General features: G+C 42.9%; 1 protein-coding gene across 3 annotated transcripts in view; it reads right to left on the reverse strand.

The window, feature by feature from the left end:
- The window catches only part of fz2 (frizzled 2), a 92096-nt gene that overhangs the window by 33730 nt on the left and 37318 nt on the right, over positions 1-21048 (reverse strand). The window contains exon 1 of one of the 3 annotated variants that reach the window (XM_012374409.2): positions 18981-19809. The exons of the other annotated variants lie outside the window; for them this stretch is intronic. The gene's annotated coding sequence lies outside the window, so the exon portion shown is untranslated. Of the gene's footprint in view, positions 1-18980; positions 19810-21048 lie in introns of those variants that run through there. 3 annotated transcript variants of the gene reach the window in all.

The following is a 21048-nucleotide window of genomic DNA, read 5'->3' on the forward strand; positions in this document are numbered from 1 at the left end:
CGAAACAATTGTCAAGGTACGTTTTTATCTATAGATTTACTTTGAATTTACTTCTACAATTTACGCACAGAGGGCAAGTTTGTACAAGTGTTCAAACGCGCAAAATCGCACGACAGCGAGTAAATTGTCAAAGAAAGTTTCCAGTGAAAAATCTAATACTAGGTGCGCAATTAAGTTTCCGGGTTTTTTTTTATCAATGCAAAATGGAAAATTTCAAGAGAAATACAAAAAACGGTTTATTCAAAGTATCGTCCCTCGCTAGCTACACATTTTTGCCATCTCTCTGGCAATACATGAATACCGCGACGATAAAACGACGCGTCTTTGCATCGAAACCATTTATCCAATCAGTTTTGCACTTCTTCGAAATTGGCCAAGTGTAGCCCAGCTAAGCCATGTGCCATCGACCGGAACAAGTGATAATTGGAAGGGGCCAGGTCTGGTGAATACAGCGGGTGCGGTAGCAGATCCCATTTCAGCGTTTTCATGGTGTCCTGGACGATGGAAGTGCGATGGCACGGAACGTTGTCGTGCTGCAATATCACTCGTTCGTGTCTCGTGTCCCATTCTGGCCGTTTTTCGAGCAATGCATGGTTCAAATTTATCAATTGTTGTTGTCTTGTGTTTGCGTATCATTTTCATCCAATAACGCTTGCAGATCGGCGTCCTCAAATGTTTTTGGTCTTCCGGAGCGCTCCTTGTCCTCAGTGTCGAAATCGCCATTTCTAAAGCGTTTAAACCAATCTTCACAAGTAGTTTTCGATTGTGCATGTTCGCCGTAGGCTTTCTCAAGCAAACGGCGTGCTTCAGCTGCATTTTCTTTCAAGTTGAAGCAGAAAAGCAAAGCTTCCCGCAAATGCTGTTTATTTGGCACAAAACTCGACATCTTTATTGTTAGAAAAAATATTTTTGCGTTGCAATATGTGTTGGTATTATGACTGGTTATTGTTGACAGATGTCCAAGTTAATAAAAAAACACAACTTTAGACATGTATATCGACTACATGTATCGTTAGCGCCATTCATGTGTGAAACCCGGAAACTTAGTTGCGCACCTAGTAACAAAGTTTTCGACAAGACGGTGCGTTCTTCCACACACTTTTCCGATTTTCTCAAAGTCGAGGAGCACGCTCTCCGAAAGGGCTCTTTTGATTTTCTGCTTGCGTACACGTATATATTCTCAAGTACGTTGCGTGTGATAAAAGAGGATGAGCTCAAGTTCGCAGCAGTCGACACAGATTTAACGTTAAGACGACCTTAGTGAATGTGAAATTGACGATGAAGTGTTCGGAAATGGTGCGCGCGCGAGGCGCGCTCCGGGAATAAAGGACGTTGATTCCTACAAATCTCGCGACGAAGTCTGGCATTCAAGGCGTAGGCAGAGTCGGTTGGTGCGCAGACGAGAGAGCACGGTCGAACAGTAACCCGAGATGAAAGGTACAGGGAAGATGCCAGAGCAAGATTTAATAAGTGCCACGGCGTACAGGTAGGCGACGTCTTAGCATTACAAAGCCGCCTACGGGGAGTCGGATTTCTTGCCGTTTCTTCTCTGATAATTCTGTCCTCGTCACGCGCGGGCACGATGGTGCGTGCGACCGCGTCCTCTTAACGAGCATCGTGGGACGCGCATCCGCCCGACGATCGATGTATCGCACCAAAATGTAACAGTTCGCCCGAGGTTGTAGGTCCTGACTGGCTTAGTCGCGAAAATACAGAATCTCGATCGTATCTCTGTGATCCATTACGGCGGTATCGGACTCCATCATCTGTGTTACTAGGCTGCGCCCGTATCCCTTCCCACCTCGGACTTGTATCGATTCGGGGACAAAGGTCCTAATTAACAGTTCCTGTGGCGACGATTCGGTCGTGGTTGATAAGGCATAGGCGTAATGGATATTTTATATAGAGAAATATTTTTCATCGAGAAAGGTGTACAGTTAATTAATCCTGTCATTCATCAAATTTATTCACTTCAGTAAATAGCATTGGATTTAATTAATTTTCTTATATCTTGAAATCAAATATCTCTAATTATTTCTTTCATCTGTTTTAATTACGATATTTCTATATCATTTTTTTATCATAATGTATCTATAAATATTTTTATAAGTTACTCAAAATTCACTTTTTATGTATGCCAACAATGAGATATATTTTATTCTCGATATTTGTTTTCTTCGGAAATACGTAAATAAGTTCATTTTCCTTTGAGATTCCGAGAAGATACGGTTTGTTACGGTTTGTAGATGTCTCTCTCTCTCTCTCTCTCTCTCTCTCTCTCTCTCTCTCTCTCTTCTATATTGTACTCCGACAGAATACAAATATACAGGTCTTTCCAGATTTAGTTTCCAAAGATGTAAAAATGTAAACCAAGACATTTCCTGTTTTGTCAGTTCGTGACCTGTTCAACATCTCTTTGGTAGTCTCAGCAAAGACTTTGTAGTAGTCGACTATGGTTATCTGTGGCGCATGGTGAAACTCTTAGCGAGTAAAATATATTGCAACAGTACTCCAGTGTCGCTATCCCTTGTCGGTTTCAACGGATGCAACTTTCGAGATCGCTCCGATGCCGAGCCTCTTAGGTTGTAAGACTATGGGCTCTCAAACGAGAGGCCTCTAATTCGTCCTCCACTTTCATATAAGAAATAAGATATTCTATTTTCTCTACACTCGGATGACGTGATTGCGAACACTCGTTATACCGGTCCTGCACAACCAGCTTCTTTTCACGAATAATACGCGTACGTAGCGACAGCAATTTCCATCGATTTGCGGAAAAATGTAGATTTCTATCGTGCGCAAGGAACGTAATAAACTCAGATTGTCAATCAAACCGGTGGCGCACCGATCGCATACGTGACTCGAGGTTCGTCAAATGACGAGGCGTTTTCATTAGTATGCGGTGGATTATACGGTCGTCATGCGCGTCGTTTTGGTCGCATGTCGCCAGTTAATTAAAGAATTTAACGATAACGGTCGCGAACAAAATTAATTACACTCTATTCACAATTTCTTACGGGGGAAAATTGTAACGTGTCGATTTTTTTACACGATGTGCTTCGCGATGACGATCCATCAGTGGATAACGAGGACACATTATGACCTATAAATCAGAATTTACATCAACTGCGAGTGTATTTATTTAGCATAACTATATTTAGCATAACTATATGACTAATGATATCGGAACTTGAATAATGCATATTATTCAAGTTTAATTAATGCTTCAATAATTTAATAGTTTTGTTTCCGCGAAACTACTAGCTGCACAAATTAGTTATTCGTTGAATCATAAAATATTCAAGAAACACGCTTTTCGAGTGTGCACAACAATCTTAAGTTTTTAGTAAAAATATCAGAATCTCGATGTACGCAATGCAGTATTAATGTTAACATCGCGAATCGCATCAGGCTGTTAAATAATGGAATCCTGAGATCTTTAAAAAATTTTAGAAAAATTTATATCACACGTGACATAGAATGCAGTTAACGATGCCGACTTTATAGGAGCCAGCAGTAGATCCGTGAGAGAGAAAGCGATCCGAACACATCGAAGTTGTACGACAAGCAGATCCGTCGTATGCCATTTCGCGCGCGACACTACGCCCAGTTTCTCGATAATCGATGTTGAGTCGAAACAGGAGGGAACATACATTTCTCCATCGAACGTACGTATCCGTGGCTTACCCGGTGCAGTGTCCTGTAATAAAGTCGTAACGGACTGCGCCCCGTAAATTCGACAGAATATTGCGGTACGCGGCCAAGCCCCTTTCGTTTGTCGTAAGGCTCGTGGTCGGTGATCACGCTGAAATTTACCGACATGTCGGCTCTCATCGTATAAACCGTGCATGCCTCTCGGCGTGTAACCGCGCGCGTACGCTGCTTGCACACTCGCACGTATATTTATCAGGGAAACGCGTCGATTCGCCAGTAACTACATCACCGCTACACAGCATCCGCATCAGACACTAGGACCGTACACGGTGTAATCTTTCGAAACGCCACGGTCGCGTAGGCCCGCCATTCGCAATTAATTTTACTCGCTCGCTGACTGCCGTTTTACGCCGCCGCATTTTTTTTATGTGCATTAAAATGGACCATTAAAAGCGCGAATGTGCGAAAATGTAGCGCGTAAAACGGAAATTCTGTTACACGAAGCGTACATTTTTGCGCGCACCGGGTGTCCACGCCCGTGCAGTATCTGCAGACCCTTTTATTCACCTGAGCTCTCGTTTTTCTCGGCAAAAATATCCCGATCGAATTTTTGTCCGTGTAAAGCGCCGAGTCATAAATTAGAGAATAAAATCTCCTCGTGTATATTATACATAGTTAATAATCCGCTTAAACGATTTAAATGTCCGCAAATGAAAAATATCGATGTGCTAATATTAAAATATTTTCGTAACTTTTATATCGGGAATATGATATTTTTGATATATTTTTCCATCGTAAAATTTAATCTATTGTTTTTATATTTTCATTCACGTTACTATTATTTGTAATATTCAACCTTTACTTGTTCATTATTTTTAGTTGTTTATCAAGATTGTTTGTCAGTCAATAAAGAAAGCTTGAAATCTCGGAGTGAGAAAAAAATAACAAAACTCGGTGGACGGAAGATTAATTTCTATTGTGACGTCTACGAATAAAAGAGATATACCAAAGATATAAGAGGCCAACTGTCATTTTTAAAAATAGTCACAAAAGTTTATGCTTGAGGTTAACCAGAGTGTCGCTAGAGATTATTCGATTCAGTATAGCGAAGATAAATCGTCTTATCTCTTTTCGCGTAACTACGGTAGTTTCAAAAAAGTTCGAACAGCTATATAGCTATCTCCGTGAGCCCCTCTTGACGACCGAACATAAAGAATCTCTGTGATATTGTCGACTGCATGGCTCGCGTTTACTTAAATATTGAACTTAGATAAATAACGATAAGGCGAAGGTAGGCAGACTACGGTGAAAGTCTCGTTCGAAGAGTCAAAGTAGTGTTGTGACTTTCAATTATTACGTGATTTGTGACAAGACAAAATTGCGGAACAATAACGCACAAGATATGCTACGCTGCAGATTAACGATAAAAATTAGCAATATCGTGCGCGATTGTTCAAATTCTGAGTTACAGCTCAAAGTTTTCAATGTGAAAAAGTTTACAAGTCATCCCAAATTGCATTTCGCCATCTTGGAGAGTCGCTTTAATTGCATCTCCCGTCCTTGTACACTCATCCGCAAAGTTATGTTTTTATAGTCTCTTTTTTCCCCATATACTTCCCCGATGAACTTTAAATACCTACTAGCTATAAATTTTGCACCCCAAGGAAATACTTTAGCACATACAAATGTTTTTCTGAAGTCGACAATGAATGAAGGACATCATCGAAAATTTACAATCTTTCCGTACCATAAAAGTCGTCACGCATTTTTGGGAATTCTGATACTTTTATTCTAAAAAATGCCTCTGGAAAATATACAACATGCTATAAAAATCCTACAAAAGAATTAAAGCGTTAAATAATAAACTTAAGTAAAACAGGTTAATTAAACATAATAAATTTGACCCCGTTGATTTTTCTATACAAAGGTCTTTTAAGTAAGCTACAGGATACATCCGGACAGATGTGCAAGGCGAGTAAGAAATTTAAAGCCAGATTTATAGAGTTTCCATTAGATACGGAGATATCCTGCAGTAATTTTCTAGCTATCGTGATATGATTGACGTCTTTCCAATACGTTTGCTCCGAATCTCTTGAGGTGCAAGCTGAACGATTTCCCGTCTATAATTCTTTGCTGAACTAACTTTATCCGAAACTTCATTGCAATTTCACACATATACATTATATCTATGCATTTTTTATTTATACGAATATTTACAAATGCCTAATCCTTTTGTATTCATTAACATTGCATTAATGTATGTATTATTGATACTGCATGATTGACGCTTTAATGATAATGATAAAACAAAATAATTAAAAGGTAAGAATAATAAGAAATCTCAATGCAATTGTGTTTAAAAATAGAAAATCGTGCTTCGCGTATTGATTTGTTGACGCGAGGAATCTTTTTGATATGCAAATTATTTATGCGTAACCTGAATCAACATTGAATGTTACACAACGCCTTTTGTATTAATAGCTTATGATGCCTGATGACCGCATTATGATGCAATAATCGTGCGCGAATAACGTTTTTTTCTCGATAACATCTTGAACTTTCGCGAGCGATAATGTACACATCGATTTTATACTCTCCTTACGAAAAGAACTCAAATTCGAAACTATATTTTTCGCAAGAATATAACGCAATTAGGAAAGAAATTCGTCGACATTTTTTTTTCATACCAAGAGAGCTAACTCCTACAATTTTCCTCGGTGAGGCAGAACGGAACGCCTTGCTATCAGGATATGAAGAGGTTACTTCAGGATACGTTACAGAGAAATGAAAAATCCCATGAATTATTTAAGATCGCGCTCCCTAGCTCGCCACAGTCAGTGTTATTTTAATTCGTGGCATATTTTCATATTCAAATGCATGCTATACTAGCAGACCCTTTGAAAGAACGTCCATCTTCGATCGGTGATGAATAGATTATGCGTCTGCTCCTTCCTTTCTCTACACTGCCCTTATATTTGTTCCCCGATCTCTTTCTCCCTGTTTCAGTCGCTTTCGCGTTTCTCGCCTCGTAAATAATCGTTATGTATGTTTTGAACGACAAGCAAAAAAGAAGGCAGATATGGTAGAGAAATGAGAGAATCATAGAAAGAGAGAATATACGGGGAAAAATATAACCGATGGAATGTTCCATATTCACGAGGCGTAAAAACAATCGTGTAAATAAGAGAATATCGCGTTCTATCTAAATTGTACTGAAAAAAGCTGATCGAAACGCATGGGTTTGCTTTGTCTGGAAAAAGTCACTTTGTAAATTCCCGGACATGCATACAATCCCGAAAAAAAAAAAAAAAATATCAAACAGTTAAATTACTAATTTAGTGTTTTCTTGCGTGGATTCTATAATTAATGATCTTTTTTTGTGTATATTTTATCAGTGGCTCACGAATCGATTACTGTTTCAAAGCAACGCGCCAGATGCCTGAATGCTATTTCTGAACGACACGCTCGCGTGAGCGATTGTGCGTTTTCGTGCGAGGATATCGACGCGCGGCGTTGCCGCAGATCGGGCTGCAGGAAAATATCTTCGAGAGAGAAATCCGAAGCTTATTGTTGGATTTAACTTTCCAGGTGTCGCAGATCGAGCTGCCGCATGAACTTTCCTCATTCACGGTCCGAAGGGATCGATTAAATATCACCGGGAAATTTGAGACTCGAAATAAACTGTTACACGACACCACGCTGTCACATTGGACTCGCAGTGATTTTCTCTTCCTCCCCAGGTAGCGCGCTGGATCTTGCAGGAAGGAAAAAAATTAGTCTCGAAATCGGAAACCCGAGATGTACCTCCTGCAGCTCTCTACCCTTTAACTTTACGACTGTTATAAATCTTCGCTTTTTTGTCGTCTTTATCGTTCGTGCGAATAATACACGTCGATATCGTCCCTTCGATCACTCATAAATATTTACAATGTACAAGATAATTAATAGCGCTTGTATTTAATATGAAATACGTATATTAATATACGAAAGATTATTCGCGAAAGAAAGAATAAAATCTTTTAATTGCGTTACATTAATCGATGTCCTTCTATTCGAAACTATCTCTACTATTATGCGAGTAATAAATTAGTTGTATTTTAATTCAGAGCCTTGAACGATGTTTTTATAGGAAATTCTTATCGTCGTTTGACTCGTCTGAGATTTGCGTGGGCATGAATAATAAACATCTCGAGCCATCACCCTCCCATTTTTTTTCTCTCTTTCCTGCCTCTTTCGCGTGGAATTTGTCCGACTGTAGATCGTAAAATGAATTATCGGCGTTTTCTGTACGTGTTCCGCTTAACGACTAAACCGATACACTGTGGCATCGAGTTCGACGGTGCGCAGGACGAACCGCTCACTCGACGGCGATGGAGTGCCCAGCGGGGTGGAGGACACGCGATGTCCTGGACGTGATGTCTGGGAGTGTCCGTGAAACGTTCATACGATCAACTGGTTGAATGTATAACGAGAGAACGGGCGTGAGCGCGATGGGGAGAGCGAGAGAAGGAGAGGGAAGAAACGCGCCGGAGGAGGACGGCCGATAAAAGAAAGAACCGGAGGCTGGGAGAGAACGCGAGAAGAGAGGACCAAGGAAAATAGAATGAAAGAGCAGGAGTCGAGAACGCGGGCCTGTAGAGATCCTACGTACGGGCCCGTGTTCGCTGTACGCCACACGCTGAGTGACTTATGACAAGCGATATCGCAGTGGTTCTCATTACGATTCGTCGACCATTATTCTTTTTGTGCAATGTGGCACCACACGTCCCGTCACTGAACCCACGAAGTACGTTGGTGCGGTGAGGGATTTATTAGAGCCATTAGCATGGTTTTATAAGAGCAGCCGTTCCATCTGCAAGAGATTTCCGATTACCTACTTGCTGCAGCAGATCCTATTACGAGGCACCATTTTGGTTGCCGGTTTCGTGAAACGGGACACTCGCCACGGCTTACGAATGTACTCGGAAAGCTGCAAGCGTCGCGGAAGATGTATGCGAGTGAAAAACGTACGCGACACACGATATGTCGGCCGTTAATTTAAGAGAAATAATGGACGTGGTTGTTGCTTGATCGCGTGCATTCCGCGCGCAACTTTGCACCTTGCGTCCGCTGGGAATGAGCGTTGTATCGCGCTGTAACAATGGGGAAGACGGGACCGCTGAAGGGGGATTGTTTAATTCCAGAAAGAATGAAAACTCTGAGTTATTAAAACCGCGTCACCGGTAATGACAAACATGCGGCGGAATGTACCAGCCGAGATAAATAAACTTTGTTCCCCCGTCGTGGAGGCATTAAGATGCAATCTCGTTCTATAACTTCCCATGGAACGTCTGACTGTGTAATCATCTCTCGCTGCTGGCAATGACATTTTTCAAGCACGAACGCGCTTGAATCCATCGACGTTATTAACATTCTCTCCTTGTCAGAAGGATTCACGGTTTAATCCTCATCTACCAATTAATCTCAGGCGAAGATTTATGACAAATTAATTTTATACTAAGCGGTTTGGCCATTCTTCGATATTTATAGCTACAGAGAAGCATGCCATTTCCTTGATTGATCAGACCGAGATACGGCGACCACACGTCCCGAACTTTTCAGAACAAATTTAAATAGTATGTCATATTCTGTTTTAAACGCTTTAAACCTTTTGCGGCTTTCCACAAAAACCTGCGGTTATAAAAGAGTGCCGACCGCATCCGCATCACGAATTTAAGTCCGAAAAATACGATGGCCATGGATAGGTGGCGAGTGAACGGTAGGACGAGCAATACTTGAGACTGCCGGGAGAAGAGGCGCCATCATCTCGCGAGGACAGCTGGTAGACATAGGTGCGTTTTGACGGTAGTGGCCGTCGTTAAAAATTGTCCCGAGAATTTCTACCTGGCCCTGCTCGAAAAACAGCTCCCGATCGCGATGTTTATCGCGCGTCCGCATGCATCCTGGGAACCGGCGAGATGTACCTACTTACGCCTCTTGTATCTCGCGATGAGCATCGCTAAACGGAAGAGAATCGGGGAGAGAGAGAGAGAGAGAGAGAGCGAGCGAGCCGTCGCTCGTTGGCGCGTTGGAAACAGTTGACAGGTTTCGCAGTTAAGGCTTGCGCGCTATTAAGTTTTCGAGAAAGCCGTTATCCCCTCGAAACGCGCACAAGACAAAAAAAACTACTAACGGGCTGATAGAGAAGATCGAGTCCTAATTCGTCTGATATATAAAGGGGAACTCGTGAAAGTTCCGCGTCTCACGGCACGCATGGCACGTCGCGAATGTGGTTCTACGAATCTGTATAAATGAGTACTGTGATGAAGAAGCGACGAGGAAGAAACTTTCAACCGGTTGTCTGCGTGCGAGCGACAATAAGTCTACGTGTGAATTAGGTAAATTCTTTTTTCACGCTTGAACCATGTAGGCGGCTAATGGCTTCTAATGACTATGCTTTCTCCTCTTTCCTGTCGTTCCTAAACTGAAGTCTTTATTCGAAGAAACTAAACTTATAATTTATACGTCTTTCACACATAGATTGTGAAGTATCTTATTTCTCATAGGAAAAAATAAAAAAATAAAAAAATATATATATATGTCTACAAGTCATTACAACATTATCGAAAGCTAACTAAGCAACCTAACGATAGCCGATGTTAATTGTCTCGCAGCTCCGGTGTGCGCCTGAAGATCTCAGCTAGCTTTTCTATTCGAGTACGAGGTCCTACTTGGGGATTATCCGAGTGTACTCGACGGGATGCTTTGGAGCGTGGTAACGGTCTGAAATTGTGAAACGCGTACGCCAAGTGTTTTAAGGCGCCCCTTTCGTTTACGCACTCATAACAGAACAGGTGGCCACAATTGGCTCGCTCGTTTCTCTTCCCAATTACTACGTCGGACGGTTGTCGGCCCGCCGCGGAGGCTGTCGCGCGCCAATTAATTTTGGGAAGCGGCTCTTTAATCCGTGATACTCGTTACCCTTTAACGCCATAACTGTCACACGACCGTTTCGTTCTTTGAAGTCTCAGCAAATTTACCGACCGGCGAAATATTTAGTCAGAGATTGTCGGGAAGTAATCCGATTGGCTTTTCTCGCGGGTTTATGTACTTAAGATTGTACAAATTGTTTATACAATGTTAACGGAAGAAGCAAACAGAAGAATTTCGTACGATTCATTTCGGCGTTAATTGACTTGTAATTAAATTGCGTATTAAATTTCTGAAAATGAAGGGATTATATAAAATTTATAATATATTTTTTAGAAAAGAATACATTCTCTCTCTGTATATGCTGTTATAAAAAAAGTATATATATAAAATGTATATGTTAAAAGTCAAAGGTTTAGTTCCTTTCTTCTCAACCATCAATCAAGGTGCCTTACCCTACGTGCTTCTATCCCTCGAAAGCTGCTAACTCATTCTGCAGCAGTCCTAATATAAATAAACACTTCTATCTAAAACTACGCAGAACCCACTGTCTGGAAAAGAATTGCCGTGATGCCCGCATTCTGGCATTCGGGATTAAGCGATTTCAGCGGCGCGTTATAGATGGAATACATTTACAATTCGTTCGGCTATTGAAATAACACAACGCGACCGTTGCTATTTGGCGTACACGCCCGCGAGGCTCCGTGGAGAATTCTGCGAATTGCGAGGTAACGTTATACGACAACCAATTACTGCCGGTTAATTTGTTGCATCGTCGCTCGGTAACTGCTCGCTCGCGCGCACGTGAATCACCCACCGCGCCGTGATATCTCCGCTTCGGGAGGGGAGGCCTGGCGATCCGCCAACCCCCCAGGCCCCGCTTCCTCTCGCTCTCACTCACGCTGCGCGCAGCTTATTCCCGTGGCGTAAGGGCGTAGCTCCAATCGACCGTGGCTGATCGGACCTACACCGACGCCTCGTATATATCGAATGTAATGTCGGCAGGAAAACGCGTAACTCCGTGAAAGTCGCGGGCGACGGCCGGGTCGACCGGTCGGTCGGCCGGCCGGTCGACCGGCGGATTGAGTTACCACCAGGGGCGAGAAGGGACGGCCCTTTCCGGGCCACTTGTGGTTCTTCGTTCACACCTCGTGTCCCTCCGCTAACCGTGCGGTAAAAGGATTCTTGAAGATACGGAACACGAACGACGCGGCGGCGGCGGCGGCTCGCCGGCAACGGAACGGCACGGCGGGAAAAGGTGAAAAAAAATACGGCTGCCGCGACGGCGGGGGTGGGATCAGAGGGGGAATAAATTGCACGCGGAACCGGAGCTGCAATTCATCGCGCTGCCTACAAGGCATTAAATAGGTGGTGTATTTCACTCGTGAGACGCGCGGCAGCGGAAAAATGATGGATGTAACATGACTGTTGCTGAGACCGTTTTAAACGTATGTTGAGCAGTTATTTTTTTTAATATGCCTGCATGTGATTTCCTCAGGTGGTCAGGCGATCTCGGTGCTCGACGGTCCTTTACGTATGACGTTTACCTCGTGTACTGCCTTCCGGCCGACCCTAATTATACGTGCCACGCTGATCGATCACACCCTTCTCGCTTTGTGAATGCGTATTTTTAACGCGCCAGACGACCGACGGTGACTTTTCAGTTTCGCCTAAATGCCGGAAGCTGGTGTTTTATCACGTCGTTATTCATTGCAGAAAACACGGGGTATGAGTGCCGCGTATAGATTTGCACCAAATCGATTCGCTTAAAAAAACTCCGCAATCGACGAGTTCGCAAAACTGCTTTTTTCCATCCTGTCAATACTTGAATTTGTTTGGTTTAGCGAAATCGCATTTAGACGATATCCGCGCTCTATGAAAAATCGATGAAGCGCAACGAGATTTCAGTGAAATCCTATTCGTGGATACGACATTGCGCACCTTGTATCACGGTAAAAATCACGTGTACACCTTCCTGACAGTCGTAGCTGAAATCAAATGTTCCACTTCGACGATCTATTCTCGCTCAAGTTTATTTAAGCGACACATACCACTACGGAATCCCTAGTGTGGCGTTTGCCGTGTCTGCCGTCGTGACTTCAACGAAAGTTCGTTGCCCCTCGCGTTTCAACTCGTTGCCCCGCCGCACCGCTCGCGCTTGCCAGCACAGTGACGGAGACAGTTAGAAATTCTTTTGAATATTCGACGGCTTTGTATGACCGTCGGCTGCGCGACTTATCGAGGAAAGTCGTTAGCCACAGCCGTAAAGTGGTCGGCGCATTGTTACCTCGTCCTGCATGCTCGCAAAAGCGAATACACGGGCGAAAATTCTCGACGATCGGCGATAACTACGTCAGCGTCTCGCGAAGCTCGAAGCGAATGCTCGTCGTCGAACACACAATCGGAAGAAATCGCTATTCCGCCGAACGCGTAAAGACCGGCGTTGCTTTTTACTCAATTTTATACGCCGCGGATTCGCGGAACAACTGAATTCGCGTGTTCTCGACTTTCGAGAATCGATGACCGTCGACGGAAAGCGCAGCGCTCGTGGTTGCATGGAAAAGGAGCCGCCGTGGGCTAAGTGAAATGGCGCGTGCCTGGTGGATTTCACGGTGCGTTAGTTACGGCCGCTCCCTGTCGCTACCTTGCACCCTTTTCCTTGCTCCCTTCTACCTGCAACCCTCCCCCGCGCATACACCGCCGCCTTTCCTATACCTCGTCGACCATTCGTTCCATGATCTACTTTTTTATCGAGCGCATTTTATGCGCCGCTTCGACATGCTTGTATTCCTCGTCGATAAATCGCCAACGCGAGGCTTCGCCTAATAGCAAGCGAAGGTGAGCGCAGAAAAACGTAAATAAGTGAAATATGGAAGAAATTGAATTTCTTTTATCAGCGAAAAAATAAGTAAAATACAGAAATGTAATTTTTTTATGTAAAATAAATATAGCATTGTAAGATAGCAATCTTACTGCAATTTGAAATTCCAATATTATTTTTACTTTTCTCTTTTGCATTATTTTAAATTTGTTTGGAATTTAGCAGCATTTCCGTTTCCGTATTGTCACGCGTGTGGCGGAAAATTATGTTAATCGGCTTCTACATGGCCCCTCTTGTTGTAACTCAGCACCGGAATCTGTAATAGACTGTCGGACATCGCGATTATCTTTCACGGAGCAACGCCACATGAGTGCGCGAGGACGTTTCATTACTTTATTGTCGCACGGTAGACAATCTATCCGGTGAGTAACGAGACAATGAGACGCGTGCCGCGCATATAAATAACGGCAATTTAACCTCGAGATCACGAGATACCTATCGTTCATTTAGTAAGCCGAGGTGCTGCAAAATAATTGCAAGATCGACGAGAAACATATATGTCGATAATTGCATTTTTGCATCGCGGAGTTTGTCGTATAAATTGGATATTTTGTGAAAGAGTTTGTTTGTCTAGCGAAATCAATTTCCTCGCTAGATGTTGTTTTATGAGCGGGCGGTTGGCCTCATAAATATGCGTCACGACCGCTCGGATTCGTGTCATCCAAAGCGCGCGACGTACCTGTCAACGCATAAAACTAATCTGGCGTACCTAAAGACGTGAAACGATCAGACCCGCTTTTCAAGCAGCGCTCTCGGAATCCTGTTTTGACAGGGATTTACCTACTTTCGACGCGGCCTAATCTCGCCTATTCGAAAGCCTCTTTCCGTCGTCGTTCTTCCGTCCTCCGTGCGACATAACAATATTTCTACACGACGATCGATGTTCGCCTGCCGAAGCGGCCCGAGGGCAGCTAGATAGATAACCAGATCTTCGATATTTCGAAAGACAGGCTGAGTGACGTCTTTACACTTAGGAGTGGATAAGCGAGCGAGAATAAAAAGGACCGGTAATGCATTTTGATAAGTGAGAGCTTAGATCCACTCGAATCTTTCCGTACTGTAGAACCTTCTTTTCTAGAATCTTATCTTGTAAATTGAAATAACATGACTAAAAAATTTAAATGAAAATGTATTTCAATTCCTTAAAAAAAATGTTATTAAGAACTGCAGCTGTAACGACATATTAAAAATTCAATTTGTCTCTATTTTTATTTGAATTTTTTTCCTACTATAGCTTTCCATTATTGTCCGAGACAGTGTAATGAGATAAACATTTTTTTTTTCGATTGACTAAAAAATTTATATGGGAAAAGAGTCGCTAAGAAAATTGCTACTATAACAATACATCAAGAATTCTGTCTGAATTTTACACAGAATTTTTTTCTTATTGCAGCTTTCAATTATTGCTCGAGACAGTGTAATCAGATAAACGTTTTTCTTTTCGACTTGCTCACGACGTCTGTCGGGTAAGATCGCGCTCAACGTGATTGTGGCGATTCGCATTCGAGGTACGTCCGGTTCAACATACGTAGCAGCCGCCCGTGCAGCGAGTGCATCTCCCTCCCGGCGCCGAAAAAGCAGGAAAAGTCGTGGAAGAAATTCCGTTGCTCCCGCGTGTTTCGTCGGCCTCGGATCTGCCTCGCGGCATACGAAAAAAGCCCGTGGAGACGCGGCGTCGAATACTAATTCTTGCCGTTTGCGCGAACCAGCGGAGAGACAAAAGACGCGACGAAGTGGCGCGGAGAACGATGCGGCGCGACGCGACGCGAGTTAAGAACGCGAAGGCGAACGAGCAGCGCGTCGGAAAAGAGTAGGTGCGCGTGCTGTACGGCGGTGAATTTGCATGAAAATACAGGGGAACTTGGTGGCGATGATTTCTCGGCGTTTCCAAGAGCGCTACCGAAATTCCGGCGTCGGTTCGCTGCCGGTAGTCGAGCGACACGCGACAAAGGCGTCACGGCGCGCTGTGTGTTCTCTCGGAATTCGCGCAACTCTGATATGTATATAATACTAACGGGAACGCGTTTTTTAACGAGCGCATGTCGGTGTTCCGCGAGCTACCGCTGAATTTATGCGCGCGTGTATGCGTGACCGGTTTATCCCTTTGACGTAGCGCTAATGACGCTACCGGTAATGTGACTTCGTCCTTCTCGTCTCGTCAGTATTTCCGATCGCTAGATGAATAAAACTGTGCTCTGACGTGATTAAATCCGCGATTGCGAATCGACAGAAGTTATCTACAATAATAATGTCCGCAGACTTACACAAAACTTTTCTGATTACAAAAAACTATTGTCTTAATCCTTTTTATCCTTTTCCTTTTTATCTTTCGCATAATATATTTGCACAATTTATTTCGATATCGTTTGTAAAAATTATGCATCAAAGATTTCTTTCTTAAAATTGATATTTTACGACTTCTAGATCTTATCTTATATTCAGCTTCTTATGACTTGGCTTAAAACTTGATCGTGATGCGACTGAGAACAGCGGTATGCAAAAGAAGATGAGGCTTATATCTGTAGGGTATAGTCATGCTTGATAAGCACTTTTGAAAGTTATCTGTTAGATGAGGCACGTGAGAATTGACGTTTCGCTTACATATATTGTATGCTGAACAGGCACGTTATCAATATATCACAACATTTTAAAACTTTTATTTAATTGTGGAGAATAAAAAATTGAATGTTTGGAACAGAGAAATATTGATTTTCGCAATTTGCTATGTCTGAAAAGATTGTGAAAGAAGATTGCGATTCTTTTTCGCGAACAATAGTTCTAATAATTTCAGTAAAATAATCTATATACTATTTCAGAAATTTTTTTTATTATCACAAATAATGATGATATTATCTAATACAAATGAGATTGACAGTTTTAAAGAAAGACTCGGAGATCGATAATCACTTGTATTTGATACTTTGTACTTGATACAGTGTGAAGATAATCAACGCAAGTGGTGGCGTTCAATTGAGGAAGTTGTGACAGGATTATTCGTAGCTGCTTCGATTTCTTGTCAATACTCTTTATCGGCACCTCGCATTATTCCCCGTCTTAACAATAAGACCGTAATAAAGGTCATGCAATGTGGATTGAAGAAAGGATGAATGTGACGCACGAAACCGACAGAAAGGATCAGACTGGATTCCATTTGACGTCGGAGGGGATGCGACTCGGCTCGAATGGCCGATATTATACCCCGGGGCGGTAATTCGTATCGAGTTTTCCGCGCTGCCCGGGAACTCGATCGGAAACGCGATCAGGATGACGAAAGTAATCTTCGGTCGCGTCAAGCGCGATCCTACAGCAAACAATCTGAGAGCTATTATATTTGCGCGGCATTCCCAAGGGTGTTTTTTTCTTAATTTTACTTTTGCGCAGTTTTATCCAAAATATTTTGCCATTTATTATTCGCAACGATTAATACGTCTGTATTTATAGCTATTTAACCTACAGCTTTATGAGAAGTGACATCCGGTTACAACGTCCGCTCAGAATATCTGACTCATAAATTATTATTGGTGTGGCGAGGATTTAAAACGGAGCTTTTCTCTTCAATTTTTGTTATTTTTGTAACAGCATCAAGCACAACCTTCGATTCGAACGATAATCAATAAATGACATAAATGATAGATTAATCGACTTCTTCGTGTGAAATTATTGAGAAGAGTAGGAATTAAAAGTCAACTTGAAATAAAATAAATTTAGACTAAAGGCATAAATGTATAGAAATAACGTCGTTTTTCTATCAAAATTAAACGGATTTATTAGCCAAAATATAAATAACAAACCTATTTATTTAATTATAATTTTTTATGCTTTATATTCCTTCTTTTTTCTTCCATATTTTAAATAAAAAATCCATTTAAAACGTATAATTTTTAAATACAATCTTTTTTTGAAAACATGCTATTTTATTTGTGATTCTTGCGACAGTAATAGCAAAGTATTTTGTCGCTATTATTTCCGTAAGATCGGAATGACAAATGGAAAATGAGGCGAAATGAGGAAAAATACTCGACAAGATGTATTAGCGATGTCCCGCGGAGAGTTATTATCTCGGCAATGGGAAGACAAAGCGTGTAAGATGGGCGACATATCGGACGACAGTCAGCGTGAGCGCGAAGCGTAAGCGGGAGCATTCCCCGACCGACAAATGGCAATTTAACACCGTCGACCGTCTCGGTCGATATTCGAGCGACCCTTTGACCGTCGACGCTAATGCACGGCCTGCCCTTTATTTCCTGCTGTCACATCGGCGCGGCGATACGCGCTCCCTCCTCGCCCGCTGGCATCATCGCGCTCGCTCGCTGGAGCACGCTTTTGGCCGCCCACGCGAAAGCCACGGCATATATACAAAAGGGGGACCACGCCCCCTTCCTCCGCCCGGAGGATTTAATTACGAATTAATTGTGATGTACCGCGCCGCGGCTAATTCCGCCCGGTAATCCGAGGAACGCCCTGGTCCTTTTCGTACTCTTCCACCGACAAGAAACGAAATTTTCTCTCTCGTGACGTATTTACGCGAAATTTCGCCTCGAGCGAAAAATCGCCGGATTTATTTTGCGCGCCGAAACAGCGGCGTACTTTTTGATCTCAATGTGATCGGCTCAAAAGAGGCACGATAGCTGCGAGTTTAATTTTTGGCGAGAGGCTCATTCGCGCGGAGTGCGCACACATCGTATGAAGGTAGGCACCGTTATGTCACAGATAAGATCGGCGTGCAGAAGTGCACTACCCGATACATGACGCTAATGAATGATTGAGTGTGCGGAATGAATTTCACTGATATAAATCAACGAGAGATTTTAGATATTGTACGATGAACGCGGTGGGAATAGAACTGACAGGATAGTCGGGATGCCCTTTATCTCTGTGATTCCATCCTTACTTCCGAAGGGTACAGATATATAATTTGCGCGGACACAATTCGTGCGTTGTTGTTTGTGAATATTCATGATCTGCATGCAACGTTGGTTCTAAATAAATTGTAAATATCCGCGAAGGCGTGCAACGGCAAAACTGAAATCTCGCTAATCAGATCGAGCCGATTGCTATCTGCACGTGTGCTAATAGGCTTTTCTCATTAATCATTTTAATTAATAGCGGTTAGAATTGTGAATGGGTTATCGCCGCGTGTTATTTGCATATGCACGTGGCAAGTGGCTAGTACATTTTTCTCTTTACAATGAACGTTCACTCTCATTTTGTGCGAAATAATATCGTCATCGTTTTGTGTCAACTGTTCGCTGTTTCTAATTTTGACGTCAAGCTGAAGATAAAGCACAGAAAACTCGCTTTTACGTCAAACGAAGAACGTGGTCTCGTCAAGATGAATATCTACGTTCCTTAATTGCTCTGGAAAACATTTGTCTTCCTTACGAGGCAATCATGTCTCGAGGCAACGACCGAGGAGCATCTAATGAAACGCCCGGTGAGATAATTCGATCGCGTAGCAACTGATTAATTCCGATAACGCGATATATAACGGTAAAATACACCGCGGGTTCTACATTTCGCTATCTCAGATTCTCACCTGACAGTCGGTCTTGATTAGATTACGCCACGCAACGTCGGCAGCCGAGCACCTCCTTGGACGTGAGATTCTCTCAAGCGATGCCCTCCTTCGTCACTCCTCCCAACGAACTGTCCACTGATAATGTATTGACGTAGTCTGCGTAGATATCGTTGATTATCAGTTCACTATTCAGTTCACTAACGTCAGGCCGACGCGTCAAACAGAACGTCTTTCTCGTCTTTTCTCTCTGTCCTTCAGTTATCTGTTCCGCCGTGTTTGTCACGGTCGACGCACGGTGTCCCCTCACGATATCGTCGATATCACGGTTCAAATGACATCGATGCCATTTTCTCCTCAAGTAGGTGAGTCCGAGTCACAGTCAGATTTGTCACTTTCGATTTATCTCAGCAGCCTCCCGGCGGCAAATCGATTCCCAACGTACTCGGATCATTTGCCATTGCTTCACAAGTCGTCACATCGCTGCGACCAAGTTCCCTGTGCGTTGAGATTTATCTTCGCTCCAAGTCCGGAGTGCGAGGGGAAAAAAAAAAAGAGAATGCCGGAGCAGTCGGTTTATCTTCTCTCGAATTCCTGTCCGAGTGTGAAGTTATTCTCGCTGTCTCGATGCAAGCTCGCGCCGATTATCCCGCGAGATTTATCGCAGTTGAAAACGCGGAGAGATCGCGCGGTGATTTAAGAGCCGCGGTTTACGGGGGTCGTGCGCGCGCGTGGTTTTCCACGTGTCGTCGTCCTATAGTTGATGACGGTTTCGTAGACGCGCGGTAAATGCACGCGATGCACGGCGGCGCTCGCTTTTATCGATGCTCGCGTCAGTTGCGCGCGACCGCGTGTCGTCGCTCTCCTTTCGGCTTCTCTCCCCACGTTCGACGCGACGTTGCGCCTCTAGCCTCATCGCCGCGAATTTTTCGCAGACCGCCGTTCGATCGCGAGCGCGTGCGTGCTTCCAGCCGCAATTACGACGATGACGCGTCGCGCGACCTACTGGTGGGGTATCGCTAATTTATGTACGAGTATGCTACTGGCTATGAAGTGGTTGCAGATTTTCATCGCGTTTCTGGATCACCAATAAAATTCTGCAAGATAATGATTTATAATTCGCGGACCAAAAATGTGAATAATGTAAATGTTGAAGATAATTTTAAATGAATTGAAAAGCCGCGTGCAATCAAATATATGTAGTATTAAGAAACAATAGTATAATTCTTAATAATTCAATTTTCGAAGAGATAAAGAATTTTAATAAAATTGCATGCAAAAAATCATGCATATTGTATTTGATATTAGAACAGATTCGTGTGAGCAGTCCTGTTTTCAAGAGCCGATCGACCAGACGTCCTCGCAAAAACGAGAGTCTGCCATAATTAAGATATTAATAGCTCTCGAGCACAGCTATTATCCACGTCGTACAATCGAGATTGATCATAAAATCTTGGAGCATAGTGTGAAGCATAGAAAAATCCTGAATTCAATTCAACTCAAACAAAAGATTTTGGATCGAGGATTTAAATTTGAAAAAAATCGATATCATAAAATTATTCAAATAAATCAATGCATTAAATAAACTAAATGATTGAGTAGAATATACGAAGAAATGAGCATCGGTTGAGTCCACGTTGCAACTCTAATCATTAGGAATGCACTTAATTGGAAGCTTATCGTGTTGCCAGGCGCATACCACAGCGACGACATCGCTCTTTACCGAGCAGGCTGCATCTCTTAAGACACGTGTGAAAACTCGTTCTACATTACTTCGACCAATAATAATAATACTTATAATTCTCGGACAGCGCTCGGTCGCGATAGTCGCCGTTCTGGTTGTCGAATGTTGTCTTTTAGAACTGATACTATGCGATTTGTGCTCGGCTCATACTGTTAGTCTTATGAGTATCGATGAATGCTAGACCTATTAAAACCGGCTCGGTAGGTAGCAAAAGCGGATAAGATGCATGGCGTGAAGTTTACTTAAATCGGATTAGTGAAAAACTTTCGCCATACGTATCTTTTCGCAAGAACGCGCGGCCATAATGGATGCTGGATGATGGATGAGGGATTAACCCGTCAAGTC

This window comes from Linepithema humile, chromosome 3 (assembly GCF_040581485.1).
Source record: "Linepithema humile isolate Giens D197 chromosome 3, Lhum_UNIL_v1.0, whole genome shotgun sequence".
Classification (NCBI taxonomy): Eukaryota; Metazoa; Arthropoda; class Insecta; order Hymenoptera; family Formicidae; genus Linepithema; species Linepithema humile.